The following is a 10,234-nucleotide window of genomic DNA, read 5'->3' on the forward strand; positions in this document are numbered from 1 at the left end:
ACCTGGAGCAGATTAATGATTCAACCATCACCCTCAGAAAGAACTTAGAGTTGTAGATTGTTATGAAAGTTAGTTTGCTAGGGGTTTTTGTTTGTTTGTTTGTTTTGTTTAGTGGATTAATGTAGAAAATCTTGGAGAAGAATTTAAAGTTCAGGAAGGCACACTTTTGATCACTGAGTGAGGATTTTTTTGAGGTCAGGGAACAAAACAACACTATCTCAACTAGAAGTAGCTGGCATGCCTTTCTTGCTAAAACTAGACTGGTGATCAAGGTGGTGATTAATTTCTTTCTTTTAAAAAAACTAGAAAAGACATTTGTTTTAATTATAGTATGCAAATTTTTATGAATTATTCCATTCATTTACATTTCAAATAATATCCCACTTTCTGGTTACCCCTCCACATGCCCTTTATTCCACAACCTTCCTCTCATCCCTCTCCTTTGCCCTATGAGGGTGCTCCACCACGACCTACCCTCTCCCTCCCCACCCATCCAGCATCCCCCTGTGCTGGGGAATCAAACCTCCACAGGACTAAGGATCTCACCTCCCATTGATGTCAGACAAGGCTCTGCTACCTATGTATATGGAGTCATGGATCCCTCCCTGTACTCTCCTTGGTTAGTAGCTTAGTGCCTAGGATCCCTGGGTGGTCCAGCCAGCTGATGTAGTTCTTCATGTGGTGTTGCAATCCCCCTCAGCTCCTTCAGTCCCTCTACCAGCTCTCCCACCAGGGTCCCTAAACTCAGTCTGATGGTTGGCATCCACATCTTCATTGGTCAGTTGCTGGCTGGACCTCCCAAAGAGCAGCCACACAAGGTTCCTTTCAGCAAGTGCTTCTTGGCAACAGCAGCAGTATAGGGCTTGGTGTCTGCAGACAGGATGATCCCCAGATGGGGCAGTCCCTAGACAGCCCTTCCTTCAGTCTCTGCTCCATTTTTTTGTCCCTGTTCTTCCTTTGGACAGGAACATTTCTGGGTTAAAATTTTTGAGATGGGTGTGTGGCCCCATCTTCAGGACTAAGAATTCTTGCCTATCCACTGGAGGTGGTCTCTACAGGTTCTATCTCCTTTTCTCTGCTCAAGCCACCCCCACTGGGTTATGGGACCCTCTTGTTTCCCTTGAATCTGGGACCCTCCAGTGGCTATTTGCAATTCCTCAAACCCCACACTCATATATATTTTTTTTATTTCCTGACTCTTTACCTCTCTCCTATCTCCTCCATTACCTGATACTGCCCCTCTTATTTCCTCCCATGCCCCTTTCTTTCCCATATCCCCCATCCCTCCACTTCCTGTGATCCTCATGTTTCCTTCCTCAGTGCAGGACTGATGCACCCACACCCTGGTCTTCCTTACTCCTAAGCTCCATATGGTTTGTGGGTTGTATCATGGGAATTGTGAGTTTTGGGGATAATAACCACTTATCATTGAGTACATACTACATGTGTTCTTTTGTGTCTGGGTTACCTCAGTCAGGATGAAATTTTCTAGTTCCATCCACTGGATTGTGAATTCCGTGAAGTCATTGTTTTTAATCACTGAGTAGTACACCACTGTATAAATGTACCACATTTTCTGTATCCATTTTTCTGTTGAGGGACATCTGGGTTGTTTCCAGCTTCGGGATATTATAAATAGGGCTGTTATAAACATAGTGGAGCATGTGTCCTTGTTGTATGTTGGAGCAGTTTGGGGTATATGCCCAGTACTGGTATAGCTGGGTCATCATGTAGAACTATTTCCAATTTTCTCAGGAACTGACAGATTGATGTCCAAAGTGGCTTTGCCAGCTTGCAGTCTCACCGACAATGGAGGAGTGTTCCTCTTTCTCCACATTCTCACCAGCATCTGTTGTCACCTGCATTTTGAAATTAGCCATTCTTATTGGTATTTGGAAGAATCTCAGGGTCATTTGCATTTGCATTTCCTCGATGACTAAAGATGTTGAACATTTCTTTAAGTGCTTCTCAGTCATTCAAGATTCCTCAGTTGAGAATTCTCTGTTCAGCTCTGGACTCCATTTATAATAGGGTTATCTGTTTCTCTGGAGTCAAACTTCTTGAGTTCTTTTTTGAGTTCTAGGGCTATTTTGGATATTAGCCCTCTGTTGAATGTCGGGTTGGTAAACATCTTTTCCCAATCTATGACTTTTTGTCCTACTGATAATGTCCTTTGACTCACAGAAGATTTTCCACTTTATGAGGTCCCATTTGTCGATTGTTGATGGCATAAGCCATCGGTGTTCTGTTCAGAAACTTTTCTCTTGTGCCCATGTGTTCAAGGCTCTTCACCACTTTCTCTTCTATTAGTTTCAGTGTATCTGATTTTATGTGGCGGTCCTTAACCCACTTAGACTTGAGCTTTGCACAAGGAGATAAGAATGGATCATTCTTCTACATGCAGACTCCCAGTTGAACCAGCCCAATTTGTTGAAAATACTGTATTTTTTCCACTGGATGATTTTAGCTCTTTGTCAAAGATCGAGTGACCATAGGTATGTGGGTTCATTTCTGGGTCTTCAGTTCTATTCTATTGATCTACTTGTGTGTTTCTGTACCAATACCCTGCAGTTTTTATCATTATTGATCTATTGAGTTCAGGGATGGTGATTGTCCCAGAAGTTCTTTTATTGTTGAGAATAGTTTTCTGCTATCCTGGGTTTTTTGTGATTCCAGATGAATTTGAGAATTGTTCATTCAAACTCTATGAAGAACTGTGTTGGAGTTTTGATGGGGATTGCATTAAATCTGTAGATTGCTTTTGGTAAGGTGACCATTTTTATTATATTAATACTGCCAATCCATGAGCATGGGAGATTTTGCCATCTTCTGAGGTCTTCTTCAACTTCTTTCTTCAGGGACTTGAAGTTCATGTCATACAGAACTTTCGCTTGCTTGGTTAGAGTCATACCAAGATATTTTATATCATTTGTGTCAATTGTGAATGGTGTTGTTTCCCTAACTTATTTCTCAGCCCATTTATTCTTTGAATTGAGGAATGCTACTGATTTGTTAGAGTTGATTTTATATCCAGTCAGGTAGCTGGGGTTGTTTATCAACAGCAGGAGCTCTCTGGTAGAATTTTTGGGGTCACTTATGTATACTAGCATATCATGTGCAAATAGTGATAGCTTGACTTCCTCCTTCCCGATTTTGATCCCTTTTATCTTTAGCTTTCTAACTGCTCTGGCTAGCACTTCTACTGCTATATTGAATAGGTAGGGAGAGAGTTAGAAGCCTTCTCTTGTCCCTAATTTTAATGGGATTGCTTTGAGTTTCTCTCCATTTAGTTTGATGTTGCCTACTCGTTTGCTGTATATTGCTCTTATTATATTTAGGGATGCAACTTGAATTCCTAATCTCTCCAATATTTTTAGTATGAAGGGGTGTTGCATTTTGTCAAAGGCTTTTTCAGCATCATGTGAGATGATCATGTGTGTGTTTTTTTTCCTTTGAGTTTCTTTATATAATGGATTGCATTGTTGTATTTCCTTATATTCAACCATCCCTGCATCCCTGGGATGAAGTTACCTTGATCATGGTGAATAATTGTTTTGATGTTTTCTTGGATTTGGTTTGCCAGAATTTTATTGCATATTTTTGCATCAATACTCATATGGTAAATTTGTCTGAAGTTCTCTTTCTTTTTTGGGTCTTTTTGTAGTTTAGGTATAAGTGTAACTGTTACTTCATAGAAAGAATTGCGTAGTGTTCCTTCTGTTTCTATTTTGTGGAATGGTTTGAGAAGTATTGATATTAGGTCTTCTTTGAAGCTCTGATAGAATTCTGCTCTAAAACCATCTGACTCTGAGCTTTGTTTGGTTGGGAGTCTTCTAATGACTTCTTCTATTTCCTTAGTGGTTAAGGGACTATATAGTTGGTTTATCTGATCCTGATTTAATTAGTACATGGACTAGCTCTAGAAAAATCTGTTGAATATAGACTTTTGTAGTAGGATAAGATTGTTTTTGAATTTCCTATTTCTGTTTTTATGTATCTCTTTTCATTTCTAATTTTGTTAATTTGCATATTGTTTCTGTGCCCTCTAGTTAGTTTGGTGAAGTTTTTCCTATGTTGTTGATTTTCTCAAAGACAAGATCCTAGTTTTGTTGATTCTTTGTATAGTTCTCTCTGTTTCTACTAGGTAGATTTCAACCCTGAGTTTGATTATTTCCTGCCTTCTACTCTTCTTGGGTGTATTTTTCTTCTTTTTTTTTTCCAGAGCTTTCAGATGTGCTTTTAAACTGCTAGTGTACAACAATCTCTTCAATTGGTTTATTCTTTTATCAAGACACTCAGGGCTGTGAGTTTTCCTGTTTTCACTGCTTTCATTGTGCCCCACAAGTTTGGATATGTTGTGCCTTCATTCTCATTAAATTCTAAGAAGTCTTTAATTTGTTTCTTTATTTCTTCCCTGAGAAAGTTATCATTGAGTAGACAGTTGTTCAGGTTCCATGTGCGTGTTGGTTTCCTCTTCTTTTTGTGGATATTTTTTTTTTATGTTTTACTCTCTCAAGCCTTTCTTTTTTTTTTTTTCTTCTTTCCATTTTTTATTAGGTATTTAGCTCATTTACATTTCCAATGCTATACCAAAAGTCCCCCATACCCACCCACCCCCACTCCCCTACCCGCCCACTCCACCTTTTTAGCCCTGGCATTCCCCTGTTCTGGGGCATATAAAGTTTGCGTGTCCAATGGGACTCTCTTTCCAGTGATGGCCGACTAGGCCATCTTTTGATACATATGCAGCTAGAGTCAAGAGCTCCGGGGTACTGGTTAGTTCATAATGTTGATCCACCTATAGGGTTGCAGATCCCTTTAGCTCCTTGGGTACTTTCTCTAGCTCCTCCATTGGGAGCCCTGTGATCCATCCATTAGCTGACTGTGAGCATCCACTTCTGTGTTTGCTAGGCCCCGGCATAGTCTCACAAGAGACAGCTACATCTGGGTCCTTTCGATAAAATCTTGCTAGTGTATGCAATGGTGTCAGCGTTTGGATGCTGATTATGGGGTGGATCCCTGGATATGGCAGTCTCTACATGGTCCATCCTTTCATCTCAGCTCCAAACTTTGTCTCTGTAACTCCTTCCAAGGGTGTTTTGTTCCCACTTCTAAGGAGGGGCATAGTGTCCACACTTCAGTCTTCATTTTTCTTGAGTATCATATGTTTAGGAAATTGTATCTTATATCTTGGGTATACTAGGTTTTGGGCTAATATCCACTTATCAGTGAGTACATATTGTGTGAGTTCTTTTGTGAATGTGTTACCTCACTCAGGATGATGCCCTCAAGGTCCATCCATTTGGTTAGGAATTTCATAAATTCATTCTTTTTAATAGCTGAGAAGTACTCCATTGTGTAGATGTACCACATTTTCTGTATCCGTTCCTCTGTTGAGGGGCATCTGGGTTCTTTCCAGCTTCTGGCTATTATAAATAAGGCTGCTACGAACATAGTGGAGCATGTGTCCTTCTTACCAGTTGGGGCATCTTCTGGATATATGCCCAGGAGAGGTATTTCTGGATCCTCCGGTAGTACTATGTCCAATTTTCTGAGGAACCGACAGACGGATTTCCAGAGTGGTTGTAAAAGCCTGCAATCCCACCAACAATGGAGGAGTGTTCCTCTTTCTCCACATCCTCGCCAGCATCTGCTGTCACCTGAATTTTTGATCTTAGCCATTCTGACTGGTGTGAGGTGGAATCTCAGGGTTGTTTTGATTTGCATATCCCTGATGATTAAGGATGTTGAACATTTTTTCAGGTGCTTCTCTGCCATTCGGTATTCCTCAGGTGAGAATTCTTTGTTCAGTTCTGAGCCCCATTTTTTAATGGGCTTATTTGATTTACTGAAGTCCACCTTCTTGAGTTCTTTATATATGTTGGATATTAGTCCCCTATCTGATTTAGGATAGGTAAAGATCCTTTCCCAAACTGTTGGTGGTCTCTTTGTCTTATTGACGGTGTCTTTTGCCTTGCAGAAACTTTGGAGTTTCATTAGGTCCCATTTGTCAATTCTCGATCTTACAGCACAAGCCATTGCTGTTCTGTTCAGGAATTTTTCCCCTGTGCCCATATCTTCAAGGCTTTTCCCCACTTTCTCCTCTATAAGTTTCAGTGTCTCTGGTTTTATGTGAAGTTCTTTGATCCATTTAGATTTGACCTTAGTACAAGGAGATAAGTATGGATCGATTCACATTCTTCTACATGATAACAACCAGTTGTGCCAGTACCAATTGTTGAAAATGCTGTCTTTCTTCCACTGGATGGTTTTAGCTCCCTTGTCGAAGATCAAGTGACCATAGGTGTGTGGGTTCATTTCTGGGTCTTCAATTCTATTCCATTGGTCTACTTGTCTGTCTCTATACTACTACCGTGCAGTTTTTACCACAATTGCTCTGTAGTAAAGCTTTAGGTCAGGCATGGTGATTCCACCACAGGTTCTTTTATCCTTGAGAAGAGTTTTTGCTATCCTAGGTTTTTTGTTATTCCAGATGAATTTGCAAATTGCTCCTTCTAATTCGTTGAAGAATTGAGTTGGAATTTTGATGGGGATTGCATTGAATCTGTAGATTGCTTTTGGCAAGATAGCCATTTTTACAATGTTGATCCTGCCAATCCATGAGCATGGGAGATCTTTCCATCTTCTGAGATCTTCTTTAATTTCTTTCTTCAGAGACTTGAAGTTCTTATCATACAGATCTTTCACTTCCTTAGTTAGAGTCATGCCGAGATATTTTATATTATTTGTGACTATTGAGAAGGGTGTTGTTTCCCTAATTTCTTTCTCAGCCTGTTTATTCTTTATGTACAGAAAGGCCATTGACTTGTTTGAGTTAATTTTATATCCAGCTACTTCACCGAAGCTGTTTATCAGGTTTAGGAGTTCTCTGGTAGAATTTTTAGGGTCACTTATATATACTATCATATCATCTGCAAAAAGTGATATTTTGACTTCCTCCTTTCCAATTTGTATCCCCTTGATCTCCTTTTGTTGTCGAATTTCTCTGGCTAATACTTCAAGTACTATGTTGAAAAGGTAGGGAGAAAGTGGGCAGCCTTGTCTAGTCCCTGATTTTAGTGGGATTGCTTCCAGCTTCTCTCCATTTACTTTGATGTTGGCTACTGGTTTGCTGTAGATTGCTTTTATCATGTATGGGCCTTGAATTCCTGATCTTTCCAGAACTTTTATCATGAATGGGTGTTGGATCTTGTCAAATGCTTTTTCTGCATCTAACGAGATGATCATGTGGTTTTTGTCTTTGAGTTTGTTTATATAGTGGATTACATTGATGGATTTTCGTATATTAAACCATCCCTGCATCCCTGGAATAAAACCTACTTGGTCAGGATGGATGATTGCTTTAATGTGTTCTTGGATTCGGTTAGCGAGAATTTTATTGAGGATTTTTGCATCGATATTCATAAGAGAAATTGGTCTGAAGTTCTCTATCTTTGTTGGATCTTTCTGTGGTTTAGGTATCAGAGTAATAGTGGCTTCATAAAATGAGTTGGGTAGAGTACCTTCTACTTCTATCTTGTAAAAAAGTTTGTGCAGAACTGGAATTAGATCTTCTTTGAAGGTCTGATAGAACTCTGCACTAAACCCGTCTGGTCCTGGGCTTTTTTTGGCTGGGAGACTATTTATAACTGCTTCTATTTCTTAAGGGGATATGGGACTGTTTAGAAGGTCAACTTGATCCTGATTCAACTTTGGTACCTGGTATCTGTCCAGAAATTTGTCCATTTCATCCAGGTTTTCCAGTTTTGTTGAGTATAGCCTTTTGTAGAAGGATCTGATGGTGTTTTGGATTTCTTCAGGATCTGTTGTTATGTCTCCCTTTTCAGTTCTGATTTTGTTAATTAGGATTTTGTCTCTGTGCCCTCTAGTGAGTCTAGCTAAGGGTTTATCTATCTTGTTGATTTTCTCAAAGAACCAACTCCTCGTTTGGTTAATTCTTTGAATAGTTCTTCTTGTTTCCACTTGGTTGATTTCACCCCTGAGTTTGATTATTTCCTGACGTCTACTCCTCTTGGGTGAATTTGCTTCCTTTATTTCTAGAGCTTTTAGATTTGTTGTCAAGCTGCTAGTATGTGCTCTCTCCCGTTTCTTCTTGGAGGCACTCAGAGCTATGAGTTTCCCTCTTAGAAATGCTTTCATTGTGTCCCAAAGGTTTGGGTACGTTGTGGCTTCATTTTCATTAAACTCTAAAAAGTCTTTAATTTCTTTCTTTATTCCTTCCTTGACCAAGGTATCATTGAGAAGAGTGTTGTTCAGTTTCCACGTGAGTGTTGGCTTTCTGTTATTATTTTTGATATTGAAGATCAGCCTTAGTGCATGGTGATCTGATAGGATACATGGGACAATTTCAATATTTATGAATCTGTTGAGGCCTGTTTTGTGACCTATTATGTGGTCAATTTTGGAGAAGGTATCATGAGGTGCTGAGAAGAAGGTATATCCTTTTGTTTTAGGATAAAATGTTCTGTAGATATCTGTCAGATCCATTTGTTTCATCACTTCTGTTAGTTTCAGTGTGTCCCTGTTTAGTTTCTGTTTCCATGATCTGTCCATTGGTGAAAGTGGTGTGTTGAAGTCTCCCAATATTATTGTGTGAGGTGCAATGTGTGCTTTGAGCTTTACTAAAGTTTCTTTAATGAATGTGGCTGCCCTTGTATTTGGAGCATAGATATTCAGAATTGAGAGTTCCTCTTGGAGGATTTTACCTTTGATGAGAACGAAGTGCCCCTCCTTGTCTTTTTTGATGACTTTGGGTTGGACGTCAATCTTATCAGATATTAGGATGGCTACTCCAGCTTGTTTCTTCATACCATTTGCTTGGAAAATTGTTTTCCAGCCTTTTATTCTGAGGTAGTGTCTATCTTTTTCTCTGAGATGTGTCTCCTGTAAACAGCAAAATGTTGGGTCTTGTTTGTGTAGCCAGTTTGTTAGTCTATGTCTTTTTATTGGGGAGTTGAGACCATTGATGTTAAGAGATATTAAGGAAAAGTAATTGTTGCTTCCTGTTATTTTTGTTGTTAAAGTTGGCATTCTGTTCTTGTGGCTGTCTTCTTTTAGGTTTGTTGAGGGATTACCTTCTTGTTTTTTCTAGGGCATTGTTCCTGTTCTTGTATTGGTTTTTTTCTGTTATTAACCTTTGAAGGGTTGGATTCGTGGAGAGATAATGTGTGAATTTGGTTTTGTCGTGGAATACTTTGGTTTCTCCATCTATGGTAATTGAGAGTTTGGCTGGGTATAGTAGCCTGGGATGGAATTTGTGTTCTCTTAGTGTCTGTATAACATCTGTCCAGGCTCTTCTGGTTTTCATAGTCTCTGGTGAAAAATCTGGTGTAATTCTGATAGGCTTGCCTTTGTATGTTACTTGACCTTTTTCCCTTACTGCTTTTAGTATTCTATCTTTATTTAGTGCATTTGTTGTTCTGATTATTATGTGTCAGGAGGAATTTCTTTTCTGGTCCAGTCTATTTGGAGTTCTGTAGGCTTCTTGTATGTTCATAGGTATCTCTTTCTTTATATTTGGGAAGTTTTCTTCAATAATTTTGTTGAAGATGTTTTCTGGTCCTTTGAGTTGAAAATCTTCATTCTCATCCACTCCTATTATCCGTAGGTTTGGTCTTCTCATTGTGTCCTGGACTTCCTGGATATTTTGAGTTAGGATCTTTTTGCATTTTCCATTTTCTTTGATTGTTGTGCCTATGTTCTCTATGGAATCTTCTGCACCTGAGATTCTCTCTTCCATCTCTTGTATTCTGTTGCTGATGCTCAAATCTATGGTTCCAGATTTCTTTCCTAGGGTTTCTATCTCCAGTGTTGCCTCTCTTTGAGTTTTCTTTATTGTGTCTACTTCCCTTTTTAGGTCTAGTATGGTTTTGTTCATTTCCATCACCTGTTTGTATGTTTTTTCCTCTTTTTCTGTAAGGACTTCTACCTGTTTGATTGTGTTTTCCTGTTTTTCTTTAAGGACTTGTAACTCTTTAGCAGTGTTCTCCTGTATTTCTTTAAGTGATTTATTAAAGTCCTTCTTGATGTCCTCTACCATCATCATGAGATATGCTTTTAAATCCAGGTCTAGCTTTTCGGGTGTGTTGGGGTGCCCTGGACTGGGCAAAGTGGGAGTGCTGGGTTCTGATGATGGTGAGTGGTCTTGGTTCCTGTTAGTAGGATTCCTACGTTTACCTTTCGCCATCTGGTAATCTCTGGAGTTAGTAGTTAT

This window comes from Mus musculus, chromosome 13 (genome assembly GCF_000001635.26).
Source record: "Mus musculus strain C57BL/6J chromosome 13, GRCm38.p6 C57BL/6J".
In the NCBI taxonomy this organism is placed as follows: Eukaryota; Metazoa; Chordata; class Mammalia; order Rodentia; family Muridae; genus Mus; species Mus musculus.